Below are 6,303 nucleotides of genomic sequence, written 5' to 3' on the forward strand. Positions count from 1 at the left end.
AGTCTGGGTGACAGAGCAAGACCCTGTCAAAAAAAGGAAAAGAAAAGAAAAACTAGGAAAGTACAAAAGTCATATACAGAAGAAAGGCAAAAATCACCCATGAGCCCAGTGTCCAGAGAGTACTACTGGGAACATTTTGGTTGATTTTCTTTGTATTTTTGAGAAAGTAGATACAAACACATACATATAGATCGACTTTTAAAAATGTAATTAGAATCATGTTGATTACTGTTTGGGGCTCTCCCTTTTCACTTAACATCCTGTTATCACATTCTACCATAAGCCCTTCTTCCAAGCAAAGACACAGAAACCAAGAAAATGAAGTCAAGGCCGGGCGCGGTGGCTCATGCCTGTAATCCCAGCACTTCGGGAAGCTGAGGCGGGCAGATAACCTGAGGTCAGGAGTTCAAGACCAGCCTGGCCAACATGGCGAAACCCTGTCTCTACCAAAAATACAAAATGTAACCGGGCGTGGTGGCACATGTCTGTAATCCCAGCTACTCAGGGGGCTAAGATAGGAGAATCACTTGAACCTGGGAGGTGGAGGTTGCAGAGAGTTGAGCTTGCGCTACTGCACTTCAGCCTGGGTGACAGAGCAAGACTCTCTCTCAAAAAAAAGAAAATGAAGTCAATTGCTCAAGGCCTTTCCAACTCAGCATTCACACTTGGGTCTTTTGATACCAACGCCAGGGCGGAAATTCTCACAACTGTTTTTAGATGGAGGAACTGAGGCACGGAAGGGCAGTGTCCCGCACCAGTGTCATGCTGGGGCTCACCCTGGGGGAAGTGAGGAGGGGATTTGCCTTGTGGGACCAGAGGAGCTGATGGATGTAGAAGCTTGTAGGCAGGACACTGTGCTTACAGCCTGGGCTGGGGAGAATAACACAGCCTCTGCATTCAAAGCAGCTTAGCCCCAACGAGACAAACAATATCCACTTTCCTCTGCTGAGTTCGGGAACAGAGGCTCAGTAAGTCTCAGCTTCTACTTCTGCCATGAGAATGAAAATTCTAACCTCACCGTATTGTCGTAAGGATGCCAACTGCAGAAGCCACTTGCTTTGTCCATTGTTGGGGTGGCAGTGTAAGAATAACAGAATCTTTTTATCTTTTTTTTTTGAGACTGAATCTTGTTGTGTCACCCAGGCTGGAGTGTAGTGGTGCAATCTTGGCTCACTGCAACCTCCGCCTCATGGGTTCAAGCGATTCTCCTGCCTCAGACTCCCAAGTATCTGGGATTACAGGCGCCTGCCACCACACCCGGCTAATGTTTTGTAGTTTTAGTAGAGACGGGTTTTCACCATGTTGGCCAGGCTGGTCTCAAACTCCCGACCTCAGGTAATCCACCTGCCTTGGCCTCCCAAAGTGCTGGGATTACAGGCATGAGCCACTGAGCCTGGCCAGAATAAGAGAATCTTAAACAATCATGGAGTGCTTACCTAGTGTCAGACACAGCACTGCAGGCTCGACCTACGTTGCTCCATGAAACTTTCATTAAAAACCCATCAGGAAGGTGTGATTATTATCATCTCTGTTTTATAGCAGACAACACCCAGGCTTCAAGGGGTAAAAAATCACTCACCCAAGGTCACACAAGCACCAGGAGCCAGGACTTCAATCAAGATCAGTTTATGCCAAGTTCAAACCCTTAAGTCCAGTGATTTGATTCATGACTAGAAGCAGCATAATATTGTGGAAAAAGTAAAAAAATAGCTATCAGCTGTGAGGTCCAGTTTTAGTTATGAACAGACTGCACATTAATGTGTTTAAATAGCCATGATAAAATGATGATAGCACTCATTTGTTGAGCATATGCTTTTCTTGCAAGTATCACACTTAATGGACCTCAGAGGAAAGTATCGTTTTCCTGACTTTATAGATGAAAAAACAATCTCAGGGCTGGACGCGGTATCTCATGTCTGTAATCCCAGCACTTTGGGAGGCCAAGGGGGAGGATCACCTGAGGTCAGGAGTTCAAGACCAGCCTGGCCAACATGGTGAAACCCCATCTCTACTAAAAATACAAAAATTAGTTGGGTGTGGTGGCGGGTGCCTGTAGTCCCGGCTACTTGGGAGGCTAAGGCAGGAGAATCACTTGAACCCAGGAGGCGGAGATTGCTGTGAGCTGAGATCGTGCCATTGCACTCCAGCCTGGGAGACAGAGCGAGACTTCATCTCAAAACAAACAAACAAACAAACAAACAAACAATCTCAGAGAGTCTAGGCAATTTTCCCAAGGTCACACAGCCTCCACAGCCAGGAGCTTGCTCCATGGTGGTGTGCTGTCCAGTGGCTAACAACAATGGTAGCAGTAGTAGTATCAGGCGCTATTTTTAAAGCTTATACCATGTAGTTTCTGTGCTAAGTTCTTGCTGTGTGTTGGCAGGAAGGAGTCACACAAGATGTAGTGTGCCTTCTGCACCAGCTGCCAGTCATTCTTCTCCAAGACCCCTCTCCAGGGGAGACATCCCCGCCTGGAGTGCTCCACACTGGGGGGCCACTTGGGTGGGATTGACATGGACCTCCGGGAAGGGGTAGGATGAAGTCAGGGGAGCTGCAGCTGAGCTGGTGACCCTTGCCAGGAACTGGGTCTCATTTGCCGCCTCAGCATCTGGGACCTGTGTGTTTGTTTAAACAAAGCACATTCATGTGGCACAGACTGGGTTTAGGGGACCATTTAGAGAACCGGATGTTCCAATCATCTGGGCCATGGCTTTCTTCTTTTTCAGTCCTTTTCTTGACCCCTACCCATCTTAAGGCATTCTCCTCCTTGGAAAACCTGGGTGTACAGTGCTAAGGTTGTCATAACTGTCTCAGTCGACCAAGCAGGGAGGTCAAAGTAGCCGCCAGACAACGTCACTGGTGGGTGCCTGACTTGACTGTGGTGGCCTGGGACTTCTCTCTGAGGGGAGGAGGTTGGCTGAGCCTTTCCACCCTACCTACTGCCCCTACCCTCCCAGTGTCCTGTGGGGCAGTTGGATCCCTCCTTCCAGCAACAAGGACTCCATTCCGTGTGTATGGATGAAAGGGGGAGCTCAAGGAGAAAAGTAACTTGTTTGGGCACCCAGCTGCCAAGAGGCAGAGCCCACCTCTGGCTCTGGATCATTTCTGTTTTTTGAGTATTTTTTTGTTTTGTTTTGTTTTGTTTGAGACAGAATCTTGTTCCATTGCCCAGGCTGGTGTGCAGCGGCGTGATCTCAGTTCATTGCAACCTCTGCCTCCTGGCTTCAAGCAACTCTCCTATCTCAGCCTCCCGAGTAGCTGGGACTACAGGTGTGTGCCACCACGCCTGGCTAATTTTTATATTTCTAGTAGAGACGGGGTTTCACCATATTGGTCGGGCTGGTCTCGAACTCCTGACCTTAGGCGATCTGTCCACCTCGGCCTCCCAAAGTGCTGGGATTATACGCATGAGCCACCGCACCCAGCCTAGAAACTGGGTCTTCTGACCATAGCTCCCAGCCCTTCCCACTGCACCCTGTAACTTGTTGGTATCAATATTATTAAAACAAGTGATTTCTTTCCACACTGGCCATATCAGAATCTGGGCACGAAGGGCCTGAGGGAGGCCCTTTTTCCCTGGGAGTCTTAAGAACATCTTTTCGGCCGGGCGCGGTGGCTCAAGCCTGTAATCCCAGCACTTTGGGAGGCCGAGACGGGCGGATCACGAGGTCAGGAGATCGAAACCATCCTGGCTAACACTGTGAAATCCCGTCTCTACTAAAAAATACAAAAAACTAGCCGGGCGAGGTGGCCGACGCCTGTAGTCCCAGCTACTCCGGAGGCTGAGGCGGGAGAATGGCGTAAACCCGGGAGGCGGAGCTTGCAGTGAGCTGAGATCCGGCCACTGCACTCCAGCCTGGGCGACAGAGCGAGACTCCGTCTCAAAAAAAAAAAAAAAAAAGAACATCTTTTCTCAGCCCTGGTCCCTGCTTCATGGGGAGCTAGAAGCTGGCCCCACCTGCCTTCCCAGGGCCACAAGTTGCTTCCCCACACCCCATGAGCTGCATCTCCTGGGTCAGTACATGCCAGTCATTTAAGACCATGTCCTCCAACCTCATACCTGCATTTAGTCAGGAGCACATGAGTTGGAATCCAACAGTCTAGTTCCAGTCTTGGCTCTGTCTCTTAGCAGCTGTGTAACCTCGGGCAAGTTATTTAACTTCTCTGTGCCTCAGTTTCCCCATCTGTAAAATGACGATGATAAACTCTTACCTCCTAGAAGTGTTGTGAGGATGAAGCAAGCCAACACATGACAAGAACTCAGCAGAAACCACATAGTGTGAGCTTTATAAATGGTACCTAATATTCCTACTGCTACCATTGCCATCATCTTAACCTTTGGCCTGCAGCCCAAGGAAGGCAGCCATAAATCAAGGCCCTAACACCCTCTTCCCATTAGTCCTGGCTCTGCCTCTGAATCACTATCTGACCTGAAGTGAGTCCCTTCCCCTCATTAGGCCTCCATCACCCTGCCAAGAAAATGACACTAAGACTGTGAGATGGCGGGAACCATAGCCTCTTCACCCCTTGCCATGAGACACAGCACAGAGCCTGACACTCAGGAGGCCATAATGAGTGAATGTTCACTTGGGCACCGTGCACCTCCGAGGCTGTTTCTACAAAATCCTACGTCTCCAGCGCCCAGAAGAAGATCATACACCCCTTTTCCTCCCACTGGTGTGGAACCTGTGTAAATAGCATGTTAGGTTGTTACTATGCACAACCTAATCCCTGTTTGACTTGCAGTCAGGTGTTTCAGAAACTCAACACTAATGCTGGTACCCACTCCTCTGGCCCAGGGGTCTCCTTGCAGCTCCATAGGACAGCCCTGCTTGGCCCACAGTCAGCAGGAGGGGCAGGCTGAATAATAGCCCTCCAAAGATGTTTGCGTCCTGACCCCAGAACCCCGTGCACATGCTACTTTTCCTGGGACTTTGCAGATGTGATTAAATTAAGGATTTTGAGATGACACGTTTACCCTGGTTTAGCTAGATGAGCCCAGTGTAATCACAAGAGGGAGTCAGGAAGGTCTGGGGCAGAGAAGAGAGAATGACAAAAGAAGCAGAGATTGCAATGATGAGATAGAGGAAGGGGCCATGAGCCATGGAATTTGGGCTGGAAAAGACAAGGGATGGGATGGGCACAGTGGCTCATGCCTGTAATCCCAGCACTTTGGGAGGCTGAGGCAGGTGGATCACTTGAGGTGAGGAAGACCAGCCTAGCAAACATGGTGAAACCCCATCTCTACTAAAAATACAAAATACAAAAATTAGCCGGGCATGGTGGTGCGCACCAGCTATTCGGGAGACTGAGGCAGGAGAACCGCTTGAACCCAGGAGATGGAGGTTGCAGTGAGCCTAGATCGTACCACTGCACTCCAGCATGGGTGACAGAGGGAGACTCCAGTCTCAAAAAAAAACCCAAAAAACCAAGGGATGAATTCTCCTCCAGAGCCCTGCCAGCACCTTGGTTTTAGCTATCAGACTCCTTGCAGACTTCTGACCTCCAGAAGTACCAAATGATACATCTGTGCTGTTTTAAGCCACTAAGTTGTGATCATGTGTAACAGCTGCCACAGGAAACTCACGCAACACTTGAAATGTGGCTGATCCAAATTGAGATGTTCTGTCTGAAATATACACCAGATTTCAAAGACTTAGTATCAAAAAGAGAATTTAATATTCCTTTTTTGATACTAAGTCTTTGGAGATGGAGTCTCGCTCTGTGGCTCAGGCTGGAGTGCAGTGGTGCGACCTCAGCTCACTGCAACCTCTGCCTTCTGGGCTCAAGTGAGTCTCCTGCCTCAGCCTCCTGAGTAGCTGGGACTACAGGGGCCCGCCACCACGCCCGGCTCAATTTTTGTATTTTTGCAGAGACAGGGTTTCACCAGGTCGGCCAGGCTGCTCTCGAAATCCTGACCTCGAGTGATCTGCCCTCCTTGACCTCCCAAAGTGCTGGGATTACAGGCATGAGCCACCGTGCCTGGCTGAGAATTTAATATTTCATTCATATTTTTATATTGATGACATGTTGAAATGATAAAAAGGTTTTGATAAAGTATATTAAAATTCATTTCATCTGCTTCTTGTTTTCTTCTAATATGGCTACTAGAAAATTTAAAATTACATATGCAGGTCATGCAATATTTCCACCGGACAGCACTAGAGGACTTTTTCATTGCCTTGGCTGCAGGGAACAATCCACTCCATGTGACCTGAAACCAAGCTCCTTTGTAGTTAGGGGCCTTGCACTAGGTAAAGGAATCATCCCCCATACACACCCACACATCGGCACACTGCAGGT

This window comes from Piliocolobus tephrosceles, chromosome 14, assembly GCF_002776525.5.
Source record: "Piliocolobus tephrosceles isolate RC106 chromosome 14, ASM277652v3, whole genome shotgun sequence".
Lineage (NCBI taxonomy): Eukaryota > Metazoa > Chordata > Mammalia > Primates > Cercopithecidae > Piliocolobus > Piliocolobus tephrosceles.